The sequence below is a fragment of the Dama dama genome, chromosome 13 (assembly GCF_033118175.1).
Source record: "Dama dama isolate Ldn47 chromosome 13, ASM3311817v1, whole genome shotgun sequence".
NCBI lineage: Eukaryota > Metazoa > Chordata > Mammalia > Artiodactyla > Cervidae > Dama > Dama dama.
The window spans coordinates 38197145-38219804 of record NC_083693.1 but is presented as its reverse complement, the minus strand read 5'-3'; the positions used below and the strand labels follow the sequence as shown (position 1 = coordinate 38219804).

Below are 22660 nucleotides of genomic sequence, written 5' to 3'. Positions count from 1 at the left end.
TCGGAAAATGTCTCTGCTTCTTCTCCTCTCTGTTAGGGTTAGTTTAAGGGAAGAATGTACACCTTGGGGCTTGGCCGGAGGGGTCTGGTCTCCAGACTGCTCCAAGTAAGAGGGAAGTGAAAGTAGTCAAGTCATGTCTGATTCTTTGCGACCCCATGGATTGTAGCCTGCCAGGCTCCTTTGTCCATGGAATTCTACAGGCGAGAATACTGGAGCGGGTTCCCTTCTCCAGGAGATCTTCCCAACCCAGGGATTGAACCCAGGTCTCCAGCATTGTAGGTGGATTCTTTACTGTCTGAGCCACCAGACACACTCTCAAACACTAGACTTTCTAGTGCCTTGGGCATCATCTTACCACAGAGGTTACTACTTGATTGCAAGCCTGTTCTCAGTAATGCCCATCCTCAGGGCCCCACACCTGGCCTCACTCAGGGGTGGGAAGGGAGGGGAGGGACCACCAACATTCCACCCTCATAAAGGGCTGTTTCACTAAAGCTGCAGTGTTGAATCATGAACCTCCACTTTACCATCATAGGTACAGTGGTTCCTTCTTGGGATACTTTTGCAGGCAAGAGAACACCAAGAGAGGATGGTGACAGAAAAGTCTTATCAATTACTTAAAAGAAAAAAAAGTCCTCGCATACTTTATCCAGAAAGCATCACTTTCCCACTCAATATCATGGGGACAGACTTGTCCATTATGGTGTCATGGTTCTGTTACGGGAAGTCAGGTAGATCTCATCCTCTTGCCAAACTGAAATAAAAGGGAGGTGGGTAGTAAGGAATCTTGCTCAGGGGCGAGGTCTGGGGGCACCAGCAGCCCCCTGGAGGCTCTCCAGAGCAGGGAGACAGGCCCAGGAGAGAGGTGTGGCAGGGAGCAAGAGGGCAGCACTGCTCAGGGGGCCAGAGAGGGCAGAACATTTGTCAGCATATGGAGGGAGTCCCAGGGGAAGTACTAACCTTGGGGTCCCACCCACTCCCCAGGCTGAGCCGCATGGATGATGCGGACTGCTGCCTTCTTTAAGGCTCCACACCCCAGACAGGTAAAGGGAGGTGGGGAGGAGGGTTCTTCAAAATCTGGAGTGCAAACTAACACAACACTGTAAGGCAATTATATTTCAATTTTAAAAGAAATCAGGAGTGCAGTTGTTTTCCTTATCAAATAGATGTAGCTAATATTCCCTAAGACTGCATACAGTGTCTGTGACACATATATGGAAAGGATAGAACTATACCTCCCCAGAGAATGACACTCTTGCAGTGTGCTGCATCATGGTGAATTGGTAAATAATTTGCTGGGTTTTTTTTTTTTTTTTTCTTTTTTTTTGCTCACTGCCAAACTGGGGGGCTCAAGTTTGAAAATGTGTCAAATTTGACATGAGCCGCATTCTCAACTCTAACACTTTTGAACTCATGGGAGCTAAACAATTCTAGAAAGAATAATTAAATTTCTAAGTTTAATTCCCATAGGACTAGTGAATGCATCTCATAAACACACATGGAGAGCCTGTTCTGAACAGGCTGGGGCACAGCCTTCTCCTCGGAGTCTCACAGTCAGAAGGAGGGATGCTGACCACACAGCCCATTTCTAACTATAAATCCTTCTTCAAATGCTCTGTATTCTCCTCAGCATGAGAAACGGATACAAACATTCCTAAGAGACGCCTAATTTTCCCTAGCTGTTCTCTCCCAGCAATGAGTGGGCCTTTCTTTCCCCTGATTAGTCAGCACTAGGAGAGAAGGAGGGGATTACTGGGCACAGAATCATGGACTTGAATGAGGTATCAGAGGTCAAGCAGCTACCTGTCTCCACCTCACCTGTGAAACAGAGGACTAGAGAGATGCCCAAGGTGGGGGCCTGGTACAGAGGCTGGGAGTCTCCCCCAGCAGGCCCGGCCTTAACCTGCAGGGGCCACACACAGACGCTCCTCCATGGCCACGTTTCCCACCGGGCCCTCCAGTCACCCCACAGCCTAGTACAGGCAGACCTCCTTCGCTTCATAGATGCTGCATTTTTTTTTTTTTAAAGAAACTAAAGGTTTGTGGCAACCCTGTATTGTCAGATGATAGCTTGCATTTTTTTTAGCCATAGAGTATTTTTTAATTAAGGGGTGTATATATAGGTATATATTTAGACATAATGCTATTGTACACTTAATAGACGATAGGATGGTGGTGTAAATGTAAGTTTTACATGCACTGGGAACCAAAAAACTTCATGTGTTTTGCTTTACTGTGGTGTTTGCCACCTCCACAGTATCTCCTAATTTAAATGCAGCAGCACAGCATCTTATAACAAACCTCTAACTTGAAGCAGTGGAATTTCTTGCCTGTATCACCCCTCCCAAACCCCGGAAGCCTTACATACCCGATGTGACAATGTCTTTCTGAACACAGGGCCCTCCAGACTGTTCATGGGATAAGTGGAGTTGGGTGGAAGAAACCTTAGGAAATGCTGTCAGTCACAGGCAGCGCAGGTAGATGACCCAGGGGAGATGGAGGTTGCCCATACATGCCAGGCCTGACAAGCCAGAGTCTGCCGGCCACTTTGAACCAGGGGACCCTGAGGGCCTAGGTCACAGTCAGCACCTCAGTCCAGACAGACTTTACAAATGAAATAATCAAGAGATGTGGACACAAAGTGCAAACCATTCCTGCAAGTCCAGGCCACAGGCTCCCAAGAGATCCAGTGCGGCCTTTCAATTTGCCTACCAATAATTATGCAGCCACAGTGCCAAGTGAAACAGCCACAGGGCTTTCACGTGACCTAGCAAGTGACAGGGCTTGCAAAAGAGTCACTTCCTCCCATGGGGGCCTGCGTTGTCCCTCAGGAGCCACAGAGACTTCTCTGCCCTGCACCATATTCAAGACCAATGACGAGAGGATGCCCCTTGGTCTCAGAGGCCAGAGACCTGCTCCAAGAACAGCAGCCGGCCCTGCCAGGGGGCTCTTTCAGGGTGAGGAGAGCAGTGCAGACCCAGAGCTTAGCCACACACTTCCCCCAAGGGTAAAACCAAGGGTAAATGCCATGCTGGTGGGGCCTCAGGCCATGGTCACTGCCCCTCACAGACATGGGACTAGCAGGACCCCATCTCTGGAATGTTTTTCTCCTTCCTCTCTTTCCACCCACGAGTTGTCCATGTGAAAGACTAATCTTCCATCAACTCCGAGAGTAAGAATGTGTGTTCTGTAACAATCCATCTGATGAGACCGAGGGGCCTGCTAGAGATAGGAGATGCAGCCCAACTCTCAAGGGGTCTGTAGTCTACCTGACTTGGAGGAACTTCCTTTAGCCTGTTTTAACAGAACTGGATGACAATTCCAGGTAAACGACAAGAATCACTAAGCCAAAGAAGGTCCTCCATTCTTCTTACCCATGCCTCCTTCTTCCTCTACAAAAAAAGTTAAAAGCAAGTTCATTGAAGCTGGGACTTGAGTTACAAGTGTCAACTGTAAACCCAGCAACTGACAACAGTGACAAGGGAAGGCGAAGGGCTCGTGGTAAATGAGATGGGCACGCCGCCTCCTACTTCCTTCTATTGGAATCATCGATTGCTTTAGAATTGAAGGACTCACTGCACACTCATCTGCTTCTCCCCCCCAAACCTACACAAAACCAGAGAAGAGATTCTCCTCTTGGGGGGCCACTTGGGACTGTACCCAAGGTCACACAGCTTGCCACATTGTCCAAGTCAGCTGGCAACTTGTCCATCTTTTTTTCTATTCAGGAATGATTCAAGAGATAGCATGATATTATTTAAAAGACTGGCAAAAGATACTCCACTTTAAGAAGAAAAAGTGTGCAACTAGAGATTATCATACTAAGTAAAGAAAGTCAGAAAGACAAAGACAAATACCATATGATATCACTTATACATGGAGTCTAAGATATGATACAAATGAACCTATCTATGACACAGAAATGGATTCACAGAAATAGAGAACAGACTGATGGTTGCCAAGGAGAAGGGACTTGGGTGATGAATGAGTTGGGAGGCAGAAGTTAACAGATGCAAACCATAATATATAGACTGGATAAACAATAAGGTCCTATTGTATAGCAGAGAGAATTATATTCAATATCCTATGATAAACCATAATGGAAAAAGAATATTAAAAAATGTGTATATACATATGTGTATATATATAATTGAATCACTTTGCTGTACAGAAGTAATTAATACAACATTGTAAATTAACTATATTTCAATTAACAAAAAGAAAAAGTAAACAATACATATCTTGGATGCTGGACAATTCCTTTTAAGGCATGAAAAATTACACATGCAAAAGTGTTGCCTCATATTTTGATAATACACATATTCTCAAAGCTTCAAATCATCACTATAAGAAGTGTGGGAAAATGGATTGGAACCATGGTCTTTGGACCCCCAAGATGAAAGGGTACTGACTCAGTTTTGGGGGTTAGGGTGGCCTTCATGGAAGGAGGCACATCACATCCCAGGATGTGGTCCATCGTGGGGTCTCTTCCACAGTCCTGCCAGGCCAGCCCTAGGCATACTCTAGTATCTGGGGAGCCCCATATCATAGGCAACTTCTAAAATGGAACCACAGAGATGATCTGGGTAAACCATGGGTGTATCTGTCTGAGGGGCAGCAGAGCTGGGGGGCTTCACAGCAGTAGCAAGGCTCATGTTGGCAGGGGCAAACCAGGACATCTGCTCCTACACTCATCTCAGCAACTGAGAGACTGAATCTCATGGAGGGATGGGTGAGTGGTCCATCCACATCCATCCTTAGCATCGTGAGAAACTGCTGATCTAATAAAACAATTGAATGAAACACTGAGCAGAAAAGAAAAAGAATTTCAGAGGTCTCCCTTTGTATTTTGTAAAAGTTATACTGCATTTTATGCATGCATATTCACTCAGACATCAAATATCCATCACATTTATAAGGAAAACTATGGAAGGATAAACTAGGCTCAAACAAAAAATATTTCCTTGCAAGGAGAAAGGTGCGATCCTTCAAATCCAGAAAATGAGTTTACTTTAACCCTATCTGCAAGAGAGATGTATTTAGAACTTGCATTGGCATGAATGTACATCTGACTTCTTAGAATGTCAGATGGTAGATAGCAGAAATCTAATAGCAAGCACTATGGGTTTGTGGAATTCTGCAGCTTCACTAGATAAGGCCTTGGAGACATGGGAGGTTAACTTTCTCCTTTTCTCATGAGGGTCCTAGAGCATGACAGGGTCATGCCTCATTCCGGGTGGCAGGTTGTGGCTAATGCAGAAGGAAAAGTAAGGTCTGCTCTCTCCTAATCCCTGCCTTGACCATAGCCCACACACCCCCTACTCCAAAAGAAATACCATGCATAAACCAGCCAGCTAACACACCTCCAAAACATGGGCAGGTAAAATTGGCAGCGGCAACCTCTCACTTTCAGATTTTTAATGACTTGTTTTCAACCCATGTACCCATTCTGTTACTATGAATGGCAAGGAGCTTCATCCCCAAAACGAGAGGGCAGCTTCTCCCTGACTGGCTCTGTCACATCTGTGTTACAGTCATCTTCTTCTTGGTCAGACACACAGACTGCTTGGGGGATGCAGCAGTCTATCAAGGGCAAATGAAACTCTGCTTCCAAGTTTCCAAGGGCAAAATATTTTCAAATTAGATATACCATAAAAAAAATCCAGCATGTTTTGCTTCCTTTTAAAAGCCTGTGGATCTCAGGATTCCCTCTTGAGTAGGATATCCTGTGGTCATCCTCAGGGATGGACCGCTTCCAAAAGGATCAGGTGCCACCTGTCTTTAATTGAGTGGCACTTCCCCTGCAGCCATTTAAAGTGCTCCAAGAGAAGCACAAAGCTGGAAAACTTTTTCCTTTTACCTCTCTAAAATCAACAGTTCAGTTCTACGAGCATTTTGACAGAATAAGAAGTATAAAGAATTATCCAGTCATAGCAGTTAGATAGGTGTCCAGTAAAAGATCTATTCCCTTCAAGGTGTGATCTCACCCTTCAGCATCTGGGCTCTACAAGGAAACTGGTGAGGACCCCATAACTATAAACCTTGATGGCACACACTTAAAAATCAGATTAAGCACATTCAAGTGAAAAGCACAGTTGCCTCTTTTCTCCTGTTTCATTTTATTCATGTAAAAACACATACATGGATTAAACATTTGCCTGTCTTCATCTGAGAAACCCTGAGCCAATAATGTTGGCAAGGCCAGCAAATAAACCCCCTGAGAGGTGCTAATGACACAGAGTCCTTGGGTTTAAGTCAATAGTTGTCAAACCCCAGGGAAAACATTGTTGGGGGATGGGAGACACGTTCACTGGCTGTCCTGGTTGGCACCATCATGCCCTCTCCAGGACCAAGATGTAGGCAGGGATTTCTGTGAGGCCAAGTCACTCCTCTCCAAGCCAACACTTTCCCTTCTGCTATCTGAGGAGGCACTGAATCTTTTGACTGGGACCAACCATCACTCTCCAAAAACACGGAGCCATTAAAGCTGCCCCATGGAGGGAGACCCATTCAAGAAGCCGCAACCTCTGGCTCTTTAAAGCATATCCTTCCTTCAGTGTCCATCCCTTGGGCGATAGGCACACAGAGACGTGCGGCTCACGGCTCACAGGTACACACCTCTAGTTTGGGGATCCTCCATCCTTTCCAAGGTGGCTCAGGTAGAGGCCCGCCAAGATGCATTTAGCACGCCCCCTGGTGGCCCCTCGGGAGCTGACTCAGCCTTTATCTTTTGGGCCTAAGACAAGAATTAAATGACCTTAACATTCAAAGGGAACAAGAAGAAAAGCCAAGGCAATCTTGGCTTCTTAGAATCGGATGTGATACTCTAAGCATGAAAGGGGAATGAAGAGGCTTTAAAGTGAGGGATTTTGAAATGTTTTAGGAAACCAGTGGCTAATATCTCAAGCTTTAGTGAAAACACTTGCTTTGTATTATCAAAAGTACTAGAGTGAGTTAAATTTTAAAAAAATTACAAAGAATACTTTCACAGGTCTACAGGTGGGAAAAAAGAAAGGATATATGGCCAGAGTGGTTTCACAGACTCAATTTCTATAGAGTTCATAACTCAGAGACTTAAAAGCCAATTTTCACACACTTGAGGCTACTTCAGTTACAGAAAAAAATCTCAGCAATGACTTAGAAGGTCAATTTCTAAAATAACCATATGCAGCGGGGGCAAAGTTGCTGAAAAGACGTATATTTGGAGTCAATTCTGCTATAAGGCTTCCTGTCTCAGGCAGTCTTGCCACTGTGAATAAATCTGGCACCTTTAGGAGGTGACAGGCCACGCACACATGGCTGCTTCATATGGACATGCCACTCTCCTTCTCCACAGGGGAGAAAAGACAATTCAGCTTTCCCGAAACTTTTGTGCTAGGCTCCACCAGGGCTAGGGGCCTCCACACAGGACCCAGGCTGAGACCCACAAGAGGCAAGACTCCATAATGCAATGGTTTCCATCCACTGCCACCCTGAATGCCAAAACCTAAGGTGAAACTCTACTTCTAGTTTTCTTCCCCCCAATCCAGGGTTTTTAAAAGCTTACCCTCCGGACCAGGCTAAAACTTTTGCATGGCCTGTGGTATTAAATTTCTTACAGACCCAATATGATCACACAAATAATTTAAGGTATGCTTCTTTGCACCAATTAGGAAATCATTAATTATTAAATACACAAATGTCAATATTTTTGTCCCTCATTGAATATCCTTTCAATATGATTGGCTTCAGTAGAAGTGCAGACTGTCTTGGGAACTTGCTTACTTCTGTTCCCATCACAGTCCATACTAATGGAACACTCACACACACAATAATGCTGGCATGCTGCTCCCATTTATGGGGAGAAATTTCCCCAGAACTTGGTGTGCCTTGCAGGTTAAGTCCCAGCCTCTGCACTCTCTCAACTCTCTTCAGGTGTTAAACTAGCCTTGGAGGCTGGTGGGTCACACAGCTGCTACAGGAAAGGCAGGGAGGGCCCCAGAGAAGCTATCACCCCTTTCTCCAGAGCAGACTTCTCCCAGGCCCATCATGGTGGGGAGTCCTGGAGGAGGTGGTGATGGAGAGCTAGAAGACCTACAGATTTTCCTGAAGCAATCAAGGCCTGTGAAGATCTAGGCCACACTGTCTACCTTTTCTGAACACATCATCTGCCACCTCAAATATAATGTCTTTTAATTTTTCTCATCTCATGGCTCACTTTCAGTTATAAAGATAAAGCCAGGCAATAGCCACGGAAGTGTCATGCGTGACTTTCCCCTGGATGCTTGTGATATGGTTGGAGTGATTCTCGGATCTGTGAGGATCTAACAAGTTTCCCTTCAGCCTCTCTTGAATCTATTCTTTCTCAAGCCAAGAAATAAAAATAAAAACCGTTTTCACCTGTGTAAGGTTGGTGAGTTCACAGAGCAGAGACAAATCTATTTTGTAGCAAAGATTCTCAAAGGGCTGCAATAGCTGCACTGGAGGAGGGTGCACTTGGGCGGTTGTGTCCAATGAAGGAAAGTTTTTGTTAATGATGACATCACTGACATCTCCCGAATTTAAAGGAGCACTTAAAGCACAGCAAATGCGATTTTACCCCCTCCAGTGAAAAGATACCAGGGAAGGCCTCCAGGTTCACAGCCAAATTGCATTAGCCGTTCGCCCGCTGTCCAGCCAGACCCAGAGGAAAGAGCGAGCGGCGCACCGGGCCGCGGTGGCCCACGTAGCCACGGCCCGGGCACCCGGCCGGCGGCCTCACGCGATGCTGCCTGGCCGTGCCCGGGAGTCCGCCGGCGCCCCGGGACCCCAGTGCGCCCAACGGACCGAGGAGCCGGTGTCCCCGAGCCCGTCATCACGTTCCAGTGCAGACGGCTCCGGGGCCCGAAGGAGACACCGTCCGCGACCCAGAGGGAGCGCCGCACCCTGCCCGGAGACGCGCGCCGCGTCGGGCCAGGGCCGGTGGCCGCGGCGCCCGCGGGGTCCAGAGCCGAGCCCGCAATGCAGACGCGCCGGCGAGCCCCGCGCTGTGCCCGCGACCCCCGCGCCCCAGACACGCAGCCGCCCGGCCTCTGCGCCCATCTGCTCCGCCACGAAGCTGCGGAGGCACCCAACGCAGCACTGGGACGGATAGTGCACCTGCCGGGCCCGCGGCCCCGGCCCCACCGCCGCCGGCAGCACCGCGGCCAGCGCCGTCTCACCTGCCGCGCCGCTCCGCTCAGTCAGCCCGCAGCGCCGCAGTAGCTGCTACCCGACTTCCATTTTCTCTGGCTTTAAGGAAAACCGGATCAGCTGTTTCTCGCGCTCCGGCTCCGCGGCCCCCTCCCCAGCTGCCGCTCGCGGTCCGGGGGCCTCTCCTCCCCCGCCTCCTCCCGCGCTCTGCTCCGCCCCTCGCGCCCCTCCGCTCCGCCCGCGGCCGCGCGCTGCGCCCGCCCCTCGGCTCCGCCCGCGGCCGCGCGCGCCCCCTGACGTCACCGGCCTCTGCCGCGCCTCTCCCTCGCCCCGCGTGGACGTGCGCGCGCCCCACCTCCGCCCCGCCCCCGCCCCGCCGGCCGGCTCCGAGCGCGCGTGCTCGCAGCCGCCACCCGCGCCGAGACCCGGTCTCCTGCGAGAGCACCGGACACCCCTCGCGGGCGTTCCGGCGCCCGCCTTCCCAGGCGCCTGCGCTCGCTCTTTCAGGTGCCCCTTGGTACCTGCCTCAGAAACTGCAAAAGACACTACTGAAATAACCTGCCTTTGCCCGTCTGCCTGCCTCGCACTGTCTGCGCCCACCTTTATCGTTTCTTGCTTTCTGCTCACACTTTCTTTCTCAGGATCTCCAACTTTCTCCCATCCATCCTGTCTGGGCTCTTCTGCCAAGCCCTGCTTTGGGGCCAGTGCATGACATCTCATCTGAAATTGGTCCCTTAGCCTCTTAAAACCGATATTCTGACTTTTCTCCATTTCTTACCTTCCTCTTAAAAGTATTTTCACACCACGACTTGGAACTGTTCCTTTCTCTGATGCCAAGGCGGGCCCACAGCTTACTGCCCACTTTCGTTGTCACCCTCTCAATGTAGCTACGCCCGTTTCTTCCAAATAATACCATATGTTAAAGGTTACTAGTACTAGAGACATTACTTTGCCGACAAAGGTCCTGGTTTTTCCAGTATTCACGATCAAGATGTGAGAGTTGGACCGTAAAGGCCAAAGAATTGATGCTTTGGAACCGTGGTGCTGGAGAAGACTCTTGCGAGTCTTTTGGACTGCAAGGATATCAAACCAGTCAATCCCAAAAGAATTCTGAATATCCTTGGAAGGTCTGAGGCTGAAACTGAAGCCTCAATACTTTGGCCACCTGATGCAAAGAGCTGACTCACTGGAAAAGACCCTGATGCTGGGAAAGATGCTGGGCAGGAGGAGAAGGGGCTGACAGAGGATGAGATGTTTGGATAGCATCACCGACTCAATGGAGGTGAGTTTGAGCAAACTCCAGGAGATAGTGAAGGACAGGGAAACCTGGCATGCAGCAGTCCATGGGGTCACAGAATCAGACTAGACTGAGCGACTGGAGGACAGGAAGTACTGTTCTCATGCATTTCTTGACAATCCTTTCACTCTTAGTTTAGAATTTCTTGCTTGCTTTTAAACGTTATATATATGCTCAGTCACAGCAGACTCCACGGACTGTAGCCCATCAGGTTCCTCTGCCCGTAGAATTTTACAGGCGAGAGTACTGGAATGGGTTGCCATTTCCTACACCAGGGAAGTGTACCTATACCAGGGAGTTAGATATATACACCATATCTGTATACATGTGAATTACTAAATATATATCATTTTAGTAGTTTATTTGACTTATTAAATACAGTAAAATGGATCTTTTGGATATAAAGCCCTGTAAGTTTGGGTTACTGTAACCACCATCACAATTAAGATACATAACTCCAAGAACTCCCACTTGTTGCTGTTTTATAGCCACACCCTTCCCAAACCCTAATAAGTTCAGACATATGGCAGCCACTGATATATTCTGCATTGTCTCCATTGCTGTAGTTTGTCTTTTCAAGAATGTTATACACACAATTATGCAACATGCAGCATTTTGTAACTGACTTCATTCATCATCATGCCTTTGAGATTCACCCACGTTTATCAATAGTTCTTTTTATTATTGGGTATTGTTGTTGTTCAGTTGCTAAGTTGTGTCTGTCTCTTTTTGACACCATGGACTGTAGCACGCCAGACTCCGCTGTCCTCCACTATCTCTCTGAGATTGCTCAAATTCATGTCCATTGAGTCAGTGATGCTATCTAACCATCTCATCCTCTGCTGCCTCCTTTTTCTTTCAACCTTTCTCAGCATCAGGGTCTTTTCCAGTGAGTCGACTCTTCACACCACGTGGCCAAAGTATTGGAGCTTCAGCTTCAGCATCAGTCCTTCCAATGAACATTCAGGGTTGATTTCCTTTAGGATTGACTGGTAGATCTCCTTGCTGTCCAAGGGACTCTAGAGCATTCTCCAGCACCACAATTATAAAGTGTTAATTCTTTGGCGCTCAGCCTTCTTTATGGACCAATTCTCACTTCCATACATGACTACTGAAAAAAACATAGCTTTGACTATACAGACCTTTGTCAGAAAAGTGATGTCTCTGCTTTTTAAAACACTGTGTAGGTTTGTCATAGCTTTTCTTTTAAGGAGCAAGTATCTTTTAATTTCATGGCTACAGTCACCATCTGCATTTGTATGTTTTTTGGTTTATTCATCCACTGAAGGTTTTCAGTTTGGAGTGACTGCAATTAGGTGTTCTATTGATACAAAGAGTTGCATGCAGAGTTTTGCATGGACAAGTTCTCAAATTAGTTGGGTAAATACCTTGGAGTACTAATGCTCGGTCTTTTGGTAAACTTGCTTATCATTACAGGAACCCTAAAAACAGTTTTCCAGAGTGTTTATACCATTTCTATAACCACCAGCAATATATAAGAGTCCCACTTACCTGCATCCTTGCCAACACTTGATATTTACTGTATATTAGGCATTCTCATAGGTGTGAAGAGATTTAATTGTTGCTTTAATTTTCAGTTCCCTAATGAAAAATAATGTGTGGCATTGTTTCACTTGCTTATTTGCTACTGGTTTATCTTCTTTGGTGACACATTTGTTTATGTCTTCTGCCAATTTTTAAATTATTTTTCTTAATGTTGAGTTCGAAGAGTTCTTTGCATATAGTGGATAGAAGTAATTTGGTGGTGCAAGTGGTAAAGAACTGGCCTGCCAATGTAGGAGACTAAGAGATGCAGGTTTGATCCCTGGATGAGAAAGATCTCCTGGAGAAGGGCATGGCAATCCATTGCAGTATACTTGCCTGGAGAATCCTATGGACAGAGGATCCTGGCAGGCTAAGGTCCATGTGATGTGCTTAGTCACTCAGTTGTTTCTGACTCTTTGAGATTCCATTGACTGTAGCCCGCCAGACTCCTCTGTCCATAGGGATTCACCAGGCAAAAATACTGAAGTGGGTTGCCATGCCCTCCTCCAGGGGATCTTCCCAATTCAGAGATCGAACCCAGGTCTCCTGCACTGCAGGTGGATTCTTTGCCATCTGAGCCACCAGAGAAGCCCATAGGGTCACAAAATGTCAAACATGATTAAAGTGACTTAGCCTGCATGCCAATATAGAGCTTGTTGAGTTTATTCTTTCTTATTTTCCATTTAATGCCGTAAGTTTTTCTCTAAGCATAGATTTTCTGTATACAACAAAATGTGATAAATTGTATTTCCAGTTTTGTTTAATTCAATATATTTTAGTTAAACTTGAGAATTCCTCTTTGAGGCAAATGTTTTTAGAAATGTATCATTTAGTTTCCAAATAATTAGAGATTTTCAGCTACTTTTCTGTTTCTGACTTCTAGGTTAATTCAATTGGTCTAAGAACATATGATGTATGATTTCTACTTTTCTTTAATTTGATAAGGTGTGTTTGATGGCCCACAATGAGAATGCATATTATGCTGTCCTCGGATAGAGTATTTGTAAATGTCAGTTAGATAAAGGTGATTGATTTGTGTTGTTCAGGCCAACAATGTCCCTATTGATTTTCTGCCTATTTGAGCTATCAATTTTTGAAAGAGAACTTTTGAAATCTCTAATTGTAATAGTATATTAGTCCATTTCCTTTATCAGGTTTATCAGTTTTTGCTTCACATATTTTGATGCTTTGTTGTTTGGTACAAACACATGTAGGATTATTTTGTCTTCTTGGAGAATGGGCCTCTTTGTGATTGTGTAGTTTCCTTCACCTTTATTCCTAATAATGTCACCTCAACTCTGTTTTGTATGAAATTAATTTAGCTACTCTATTTTTTAATTAGAGCTATCATGGTATATCAGAGAAGGCAATGGCAACCCACTCCAGTACTCTTGCCTGGAAAATCCCATGGATGGAGGAGCCTGGTGGGCTGCAGTCCATGAGGTCGCTAGGAGTCAGACATGACTGAGTGACTTCACTTTCACTTTTCACTTTCATGCATTGGAGAAGGAAATGGCAACCCACTCCAGTGTTCTTGCCTGGAGAATCCCAGGGACAGGGGAGCCTGGTGGGCTACCGTCTATGGGGTCGCACAGTGTCGGACATGACTGAAGCGACTCAGCAGCAGCAGCAGTAGCATGGTATATCTTTCTTCACACCTTAATCTTTAACCAAACAGATTTTGGTTTAATGTGGGCTTCTTATAGACACAATAGAGTTGTGTCTTGTTTTATTATCCATTTTGGCAACATCTGTCTTTTAATTCATGTGCTAAACTATTCATATTTAACATGGTTATTGACAAATTTAGATTAATATCAACCATGTTTGTAACAATTTTTTACTTGTTGCCTGTGGCTTATCTTTCTACCCTCTTTGTTTTTCACTGAACATTTTATATTATTCCACTTTATCTGTTCTCTTAGAGTATCAATTATTCCTCTTTTAAGAATTTATAGTTGTTTTTCTAGTTGTTTTTTACTAATTTGTGTACACTTTCCATTAATACTATTCAGTGTCACATGTAGTATAGACATCTTATAACCATGTGTTCCCAATCCCCCCTCTCATTCGTTGTGATGTTCTCATTCACTCACTTACCATGTGTGCGATTTCCTCTACTTCTAATATTGCTGTAAACAAACAACTATCTTTTAGATCAATCAAGAATAAGGCAAATTATTTTACTTTTTTTATTTTACTTTATTTTACTTTCATTAATTCTTTCTCCAATACTCTTGCCATCTTTTTGTATATCCAAGTTTCTGACTTGTTTCATCTTCCTTCTGTCTGAAAAATCTCTCTTCACATTTCCTGAAGGATAGGTCTGCTGGTGAATGGTCTCAGCTTCTATTTGCCTGAGAAAGTCTGAAATGTCTTCCCTTTTTGATTGAAGTGTAGTTGACTTCCAGTGTTGCATTAGGTTCAGGTTAGTTGTTTATTTGACTGTGCTAGGTCTTCACTGCTGCTCAGGTTTTCTCTTCTTGTGGAGCAATCTACTCTCTAGATGTTGTGTGCAGGCTTCTCAATGTGGTGGCTTCTCTCGTTGAGGAGGCCAGGCTCTAGGGTGCAGAAGCTTCAGTAGGTGCAGCATGTGACCTCAGTATTTGCAACTCTGGGTCTCTAGAGCAGTGGCTCTATAGTTGAGACTACAGGCTTAGCTGTTTCATGGCATGCGGGATCTTTCCAGATCAGGGATTGAACCTTTGTCTCCTGCATTGACTGGTGGATTCTTTACCACTGAGCCATGAGGGAAGCCCTAGGTTGAGGTTTAAAACATAGTGATTTAGTGCTTTAATAGATTATATAACATACAAAGTTATTACAAAATATTGACTATATTCCCTGTGCTGTATGTTACATCCTTATAACTTACTTATTTTATAACTGGTAGTTATAATAACTTTTAATCCCCTTCATCTATTTTGCTCCTCCCCTTTCATGTCTGTTTTAGTAACCACTAGTTCATAGCATCTCTGAGTCTGTTTTGTTGTATTTGATCACTTATTTTATTTAATTTTTTAGATTCCACATATAAGTGAAAACATACAGTATTTGTCTTTCTCTGTGTGATTTATTTCACCAAGTATAATACCTTATAGGTCCATCTATATTGTTGTAAATGTTAAGATCTCATTCATTGTGTTATATATAATGGAATATTACTTGACGATAAAAAGAATGTGTATATATCTCACATCTTCTTCATCTATTTATCTATCAATGGACACTTAAGTTGCTTCCATATCTTGGTTATTGTAAATAATGCTGCTATAAGTATTGGGGTGCATGTATCTTTTTGAATTAGTGTTTTTGTTTTCCACACCCAGGAGTGGAATTGCTGGATAGTATGGGCAATTCAGTCACTCAGTCATGTCCGACTCTTTGCAACCCCACGGACTGCAGCACCCAGGTTTACCTGTGAGTCACCAACTCCTGGAGCTTGCTCAAATTCATGTCCATTGAGTCAGTGATGCCATCTGACCATCTCATCATCTGTCGTCCCCTTCTCCTCCTTCTTTCAATCTTTCCCAGCATCAGGGTCTTTTCCAGTGAGTCAATTCTTCGCATCAAGTGGCCAAAGTATTGGAGTTTCAGCTTCAACATCAGTCCTTCCAATGACTATTCACGGCTGATTTCCTTGAGGATTGACTGGTTTGATCTCCTTGCAGTCCGAGGGACTCTCAAGAGTCTTCTCCAACACCACAGTTCAAAAGCATCAATTCTTTGGCGCTCAGCTGTCTTTATAGTCTAACCATCACATCCATACATGACTACTGGAAAAACCACAGCTTTGACTAGACAGACCTTTGTCGGCAAAGTAATGTTTCTGCTTTTTAAAATGCTGTCTAAGTTGGTCATAGCTTTTCTTCCAAGGAGCAAGTGTCTTTTAGTTTCATGGCTGCAGTCACCATCTGCAGTGATTTTGGAGCCCAAGAAAATAAAGTCTCTCACTGTTTCCATTCTTTCCCCATCTATTTGCCATGAAGAGATGGGACCAGATGCCATGATCTTTGTTTTCTGAATGTTCAGTTTCAAGTCAACTTTTTCACTTTCCTCTTTCACTTTCATCAAGAGACTCTTTACTTCACTTTCTGCCATAAGGGTGGTGTCATCTGCGTATCTGAGGTTATTGATATTTCTCCTGGCAATCTTGATCATAATTTCTATTTTGTCCTGGTTCTGTCTTAGATGATTGAACTTTTCTAAGAACCTGTCCATTTCTTCCAAGTTATCCATTTTATTGCCATATAGTTGTTCATAATAGTCTCTTATAATCCTTTGTATTTCTGCATTGTCTGTTATAACCTCTGCTTTTTCATTTCTAATTTTGTCGATTTGATTCTTCTCTTTTTTTTTTCTTGATGAGTCTGGCTAAAGGTTTGTCAGTTTTATCTTCTTAAAGAACCAGCTTTTAGTTTTATTAATCTTTACTATTGTTTCTTTCATTTGTTTTTCACTTATTTCTGCTCATATCTTTATGATTTCTTTCCTTCTACTAATTATGGTGTTTTTTGGTTCTTCTTTTTCCAGCTGTTTTAGATGTAAAGTTAGGTAGTCTATTCAATGTTTTTCTTGTTTCTTGAGGTAGGATTGTATTGCTATAAAATTCCCTCTTAGAACTTCTTTTGCTGCATCCCATAGATTTTGAGTTGTCGTGTTTTTATTGTGATTTGCTTCTAGAAATTTTTCGATTCCCTTTTGATTTCTTCAGTAACCTGTTGGTTATTTAGAAACATATTGTTTAATCTCCATGTGTTTGTGTTTCTTACAGTTTTTTTCTTATAATTGATATCTAGTCTGATAGTGTTGTGGTCAGAGAAGATGCTTGATATAATTTCAGTTTTCCTAAATTTACTGAGGTTTGGTTTGTGACCCAAGATTTGGCCTATCCTGGAGAATGTTCCATGCGCACTTGAGAAGAAGGTGTATTCTTCTGCATTTGGATGGCATGTCCTGAAGATATCAATGAGATCCATCTCATCTAATGTATCATTTAAGACTTTTGTTTCCTCTCCGACATAAATCACAGCAAGATCCTCTATGACCCACCTCCCAGAATATTGGAAATAAAAGCAAAACTAAACAAATGGGACCTAATGAAACTTAAAAGCTTTTGCACTACAAAGGAAACTATAAGCAAGGTGAAAAGACAGCCCTCAGATTGGGAGAAAATAATAGCAAATGAAGAAACAGACAAAGGATTAATCTCAAAAATATACAAGCAACTCCTGCAGCTCAATTCCAGAAAAATAAATGACCCAATCAAAAAATGGGCCAAAGAACTAAACAGACATTTCTCCAAAGAAGACATACAGATGGCTAACAAACACATGAAAAGATGCTCAACATCACTCATTATTAGAGAAATGCAAATCAAAACCACAATGAGGTACCATTACATGCCAGTCAGGATGGCTGCTATCCAAAAGTCTACAAGCAATAAATGCTGGAGAGGGTGTGGAGAAAAGGGAATCCTCTTACACTGTTGGTGGGAATGCAAACTAGTACAGACGCTATGGAAAACAGTGTGGAGATTTCTTAAAAAACTGGAAATAGAACTGCCATATGACCCAGCAATCCCACTTCTGGGCATACACACTGAGGAAACCAGATCTGAAAGAGACACGTGCACCCCAATGTTCATCGCAGCACTGTTTATAATAGCCAGGACATGGAAGCAACCTAGATGCCCATCAGCAGATGAATGGATAAGGAAGCTGTGGTACATATATATACACCATGGAATATTACTCAGCCGTTAAAAAGAATTCATTTGAACCAGTCCTAATGAGATGGATGAAACTGGAGCCCCTTATACAGAGTGAAGTAAGCCAGAAAGATAAAGAACATTACAGCATACTAACACATATATATGGAATTTAGAAAGATGGTAACAATAACCCTATATGCAAAACAGAAAAAGAGACACAGAAATACAAAACAGACTTTTGAACTTTGTGGGAGAATGTGAGGGTGGGATATTTCAAAAGAACAGCATGTATACTGTCTATGGTGAAACAGATCACCAGCCCAGGTGGGATGCATGAGACAAGTGCTCGGACCTGGTGCACTGGGAAGACCCAGAGGAATCGGGTGGAGAGGGAGGTGGGAGCGGGGATCGGGATGGGGAACACGTGTAAATCTATGGCTGATTCATATCAATGTATGACAAAACCCACTGAAATGTTGTGAAGTAATTAGCCTCCAACTAATAAAAAAAAAAAAAAAAGAGAGAAAAAAAAAAAAAAAGACTTGTGTTTCCTTATTAATTTTCTGTTTTAATGATCTGTCCATTGGTGTGAGTGGGGTGTTGAAGTTTCCTATTATTATTGTGTTACTGTTAATTTCTCCTTTCATGTCTGTTAGTGTTTGTCTTATGTATTGACGTGCTTCTGTGTTGGGTGCATAGATATTTACAGTTGTTATGTCTTCCTCTTGGATTGATCCTTTGATCATTATGTGGTGTCCTTCCTTATCTCTTGTAATCTTCTTTATTTTAAGGTCTATTTTGTCTGATATGAGGGTTGCTACTCCAGCTTTCTTTTGCTTCCCATTTGCATTGAATAAATATATTTTTCCATCCTCTCACTTTTAGTCTATATGTGTGTTTAGGTCTGAAGTGGGTTTCTTGTAGACAGCATATATATGGGTATTGTTTTTGTATCTATTCAGCCAGTCTGTGTCTTTTGGTTGGAGCATTTAGTCCACTTATAGTTAAAGTAATTATTGATATATATGTTCCTATTGCCATTTTCTTAATTGTTTGGAGTTGATTTTGTAGATCTTTTTTCTTCTCTTGTATTTCTTGACTATATAAGTCCCTTTAACATTTGTTGTAAACCTGGTTTGGTGGTACTGAATTCTCTTAACTTTTGCTCATCTGAAAAGCATTTTATTTCTCCGTCAATTTTGAATGAGATCCTTGCCAGGTACAGTAATCTTGGTTGTAGATTTTTCCCTTTCGGTACTTTAAATATATCCTGTCATTCCCTTCTGGCCTGCAGAGTTTCTGCTGAAAGATCACCTGTTAAGCAAGTGGGATTTCCCTTCTATGTTACTTGTTGCTTCTTCCTTGCTGGTTTTAATATTCTTTCTTTGTGTTTAGTCTTTGTTAGTTTGATTAGTATGTGTCTTGGTGTGTTTCTCCTTGGGTTTATCCTGTATGGGACTCTGTGCCTCTTGGACTTGATTGACTATTTCCTTTTCCATGTTGGGGAAATTTTCAGCTATAATCTCTTCAAAAATTTTCTCATACCCTTTCTTTTTCTCTTCTTCTTCTGGGACTCCTATAATTCGAATGTTGGTACATTTGATATTGTCCTAGAGGCCTCTGAGACTATCCTCAGTTCTGTTCACTCTTTTTACTTTATTTTGCTCTTCAGAAGTTATTTCCACCATTTTATCATCCAGCTCACTGATTCATTCTTCTGCTTCAGATATTCTGCTATTGATTCCTTCTAGAGTATTTTTAATTTCAGTAATTGTGTTGTTTGTCTCTGCATGTTTATTCTTTAATTCTTCTAGGTCTTTGTTAATTGATTCTTGCATTTTCTCCATTTTGCTTTCAAGGTTTTTGATCATCTTTACTGTCATTATTCTGAATTCTTTTTCAGGTAGTTTGCCTATTTCCACTTCATTTATTTGGACTTCTGTGTTTCTAGTTTGTTCCTTCATTTGTGTAGTATTTCTCTGCCTTTTCATTTTTTTTTTTTTTTTTTTGACTTACTGTGTTTGAGGTCTCCTTTTCCAAGCCTTCAAGATTGAATTCTTTCTTCCTGTTGGTTTCTGCTCTCCAAAGGTTGGTCCAGTGGTTTGTGTGAGCTTCTTATAGGGTGAGATTTGTGCTGAGTTTTTGTTTGTTTGTTTTTCCTCTGATGGGCAAGGCTGAGTGAGGTGGTAATCCTGTCTGCTGATGATTGGGTTTGTATTTTTGTTTTATTAGTTGTTTAGATGAGGCGTCCTGCACAGGAAGCTATTGGTGTTTGGGTGATGGTGAGTCTTGTATTCCAGTGATTTCCTTTGTGTGACTTCTCACTATTTGATACCCCCTAGGGTTAGTTCTCTGGTAATCTATGGTCTTGGAGTCAGTGCTCCTACTCCAAAGGCTCAGGGCTTGATCTCTTGAGCAATGGCACTGTTCAAGGATATATATGAGAAATTAAGTCAGCAGATGGGCTTTGAACCCAAAGCAAGATCTTCTTCCTTTTCCAGCTGGAATCTCTTTGGAGTGCAACAGAATTAGATACTGTTAGTTGTTCCTTACGGGGGTTCTATGAGTCGCTTTCCACTGAGTATGGGAGTGAGGGGGCATCACTCAACTGTCGCCTTTCTGATTTTCTTAATGGTTAACTTTAAAGAGCAAAACTTTTAAATTTTTATGAAATTCAGTTTCTTTATGTTTATTTTGGGCTTCCAAATAAGTTATTTTTTGCTAGTGGTAAAGAACCCGCCTGCCAATGCAGGAGACTAAGAGATGTGGGTTCATTCCTGGGTCAGGAAGATCCCCTGGGAGAGGGCCACAGCAACCCACTCCAGTATTCTTTGCCCGGAAAATCCGATGGGCAGAGAAGCCTGGTGGGCTACAGTCCATAGGGTTGCAAAGACTTGGACACGACTGAATTGACTTAGCACGCACACACTACACATGTTTATTTTATAATTTGGCATTTTATGTTACTACCTCAAGGTCACAGCCATTTTCTATTTTCTTCCTGAAGTTTTATAGCTTTCAGTTTTCAGTTTAGGTGTCTGATCCATGTGCTGTTAATTTTGTCTATGGGGGAGGGTAATGAGCTAATGTTCATTTTATTGCTACTGGCTCTCATTGTTCTGGCATGCTTTATTGAAAGATTTCTGGACCCATAGTCGAAAATCAAATCTAGATTCCATTCGGTTGTATATATATATATATTTGTTTGTCTTAATGCCAACACCACAGTCTTAATTAATGTTGTATAATATGAAGTCTTGAAATCAGAAAAAATGTCTTCCAAATTTGTTTTATTTTATTTATTATTTTTATTGAAGTATCTTGCATTTTATATAAATTCAAATATTAATTTGTCAATTTCTTTTTTTTAAAGTTTTCTGGAATTTTTGTTGGACTTCTGTTGAACTTATAGATTAACTTGGGGATATTTAACAGCTTTCAAAAACTTTCATTTGTTGAAATATGGTTGATTTACCATGGTACATTAGTTTCAGGTGTATGACCTAGTGATTCAGTATTTTTGCAGATTATACTCCATTATAGTTTATTACAAGATAATGACTGTAACTTCCTGTGCTACAGTATATCCTTATTGCTTATCTATTTTACACATAGTAGTTTGTATCTGTTAATCCTGTGTGTGTGTGTGTGTGTGCGCGTGTGCGCACACATGCTACTTGCTCAGTCATGTCTAACTCTGCAACCCCATGGACTGTAGCCAGCAGTCTTCTCTGTCCATGGAATTCTCCAGGCTAGAATACTGAAGTGGGTTGCAATTCTCTTCTCCAGGAGATCTTCCCAACTGAGGGATTGAACCTGGGTCTCCTGCACTGCAGGCAGATTCTTTGCCATCTGAGACACCAGGGAAGCCCAATTAATCCTATATCCCTAATTTATCCCCAATTCCCTTTCCTTCTCCCCTTTGGTAACCACAAGCTTGTTTTCTATATCTCTGAGTCTGTTTTACATATACATTCATTAGTACTCTTTTTTTTCAGATAGTATTTGGGGGCTATTTAACACCTTAATATTAAGTCTTAACAATATTATGTTTCTTTGTAAGAAGGACTTGTTAATATCTAGATTTCAGGAGATTTAGGTTAATTTGCATTCTTAGTTCTCTGATAGGCTTTAGAAACTAGGATTCTGCAGGTTATTTGGTTTCCTCTCTTGTGCTACATCCTTAGTGACTTTCTATATCCTAAGTGGGAGCGGAAGCCACTTTTTTATTAGAGTAGCTTTTTAATTTCTGATTCAAATACTTTCTTTTTTTTTAAGTTACTGATTATTATTTTCTTTATAAAATAGCTTTATTCAACATATAATAGACATTTCATAAGGTGGACACAAGTTTTACAATTAGAGATGTTTTACCAGATGAATACATCTTGTAATCAAGATAATAAATATATGTGACATCTCCCAGAATTCTTCATGTCCCTTTGTAATCACTCCTCACACATCTCCCCAGTTTGCCCCCATCCATAGACAACCACTGATCTATTATCACTATATATTAGTTTGTATCTTGTGGAATTTAAGTAAAACTCTCATTTCACTTGGCACAATTACTTTGAGATTCATTTATGTTACTGAATGTATCGTCTCCCTTTTGTTGCTGTGTAGTATTCCATTGTATCAGTACCTCAGTCTGTGTCTCTCTATTCAATTATTGGTGAAGATCTGGGATGTTTACAAGTTTTGGCTGTCATAAATATAGCTGTTATAAACATTCCGGTATAGGTTTTTACATGGATTTAATGCTTTGTTTGTGTGCTCAGTTTCCCAGTCATGTCTGACTCTTTGCAGCCCCATTGACTGTAGCTTGCCAGGCTCCTCTGCCCATGGAATTTTCCAAACAATAATATTAGAATGGTGTGCCATTTCCTGCTCCAGCAGATCTTCCTGACCCAGGGATCAAACCCAAATCAAATGCTTTGATTACTGTTGGGTAA

The 22660-nt window shown here is 42.6% G+C and overlaps 1 protein-coding gene across 1 annotated transcript in view; it reads right to left on the bottom strand.

The window, feature by feature from the left end:
- OTUD7A (OTU deubiquitinase 7A) overlaps positions 1 to 9319 on the bottom strand; it is a 376613-nt gene extending 367294 nt beyond the window's left edge. The window contains exon 1 of the mRNA XM_061159630.1: positions 9180 to 9319. The gene's annotated coding sequence lies outside the window, so the exon portion shown is untranslated. The remainder of the gene's footprint in view (positions 1 to 9179) is intronic.
- Between the last annotated feature and the right edge of the window lie 13341 nt (positions 9320 to 22660).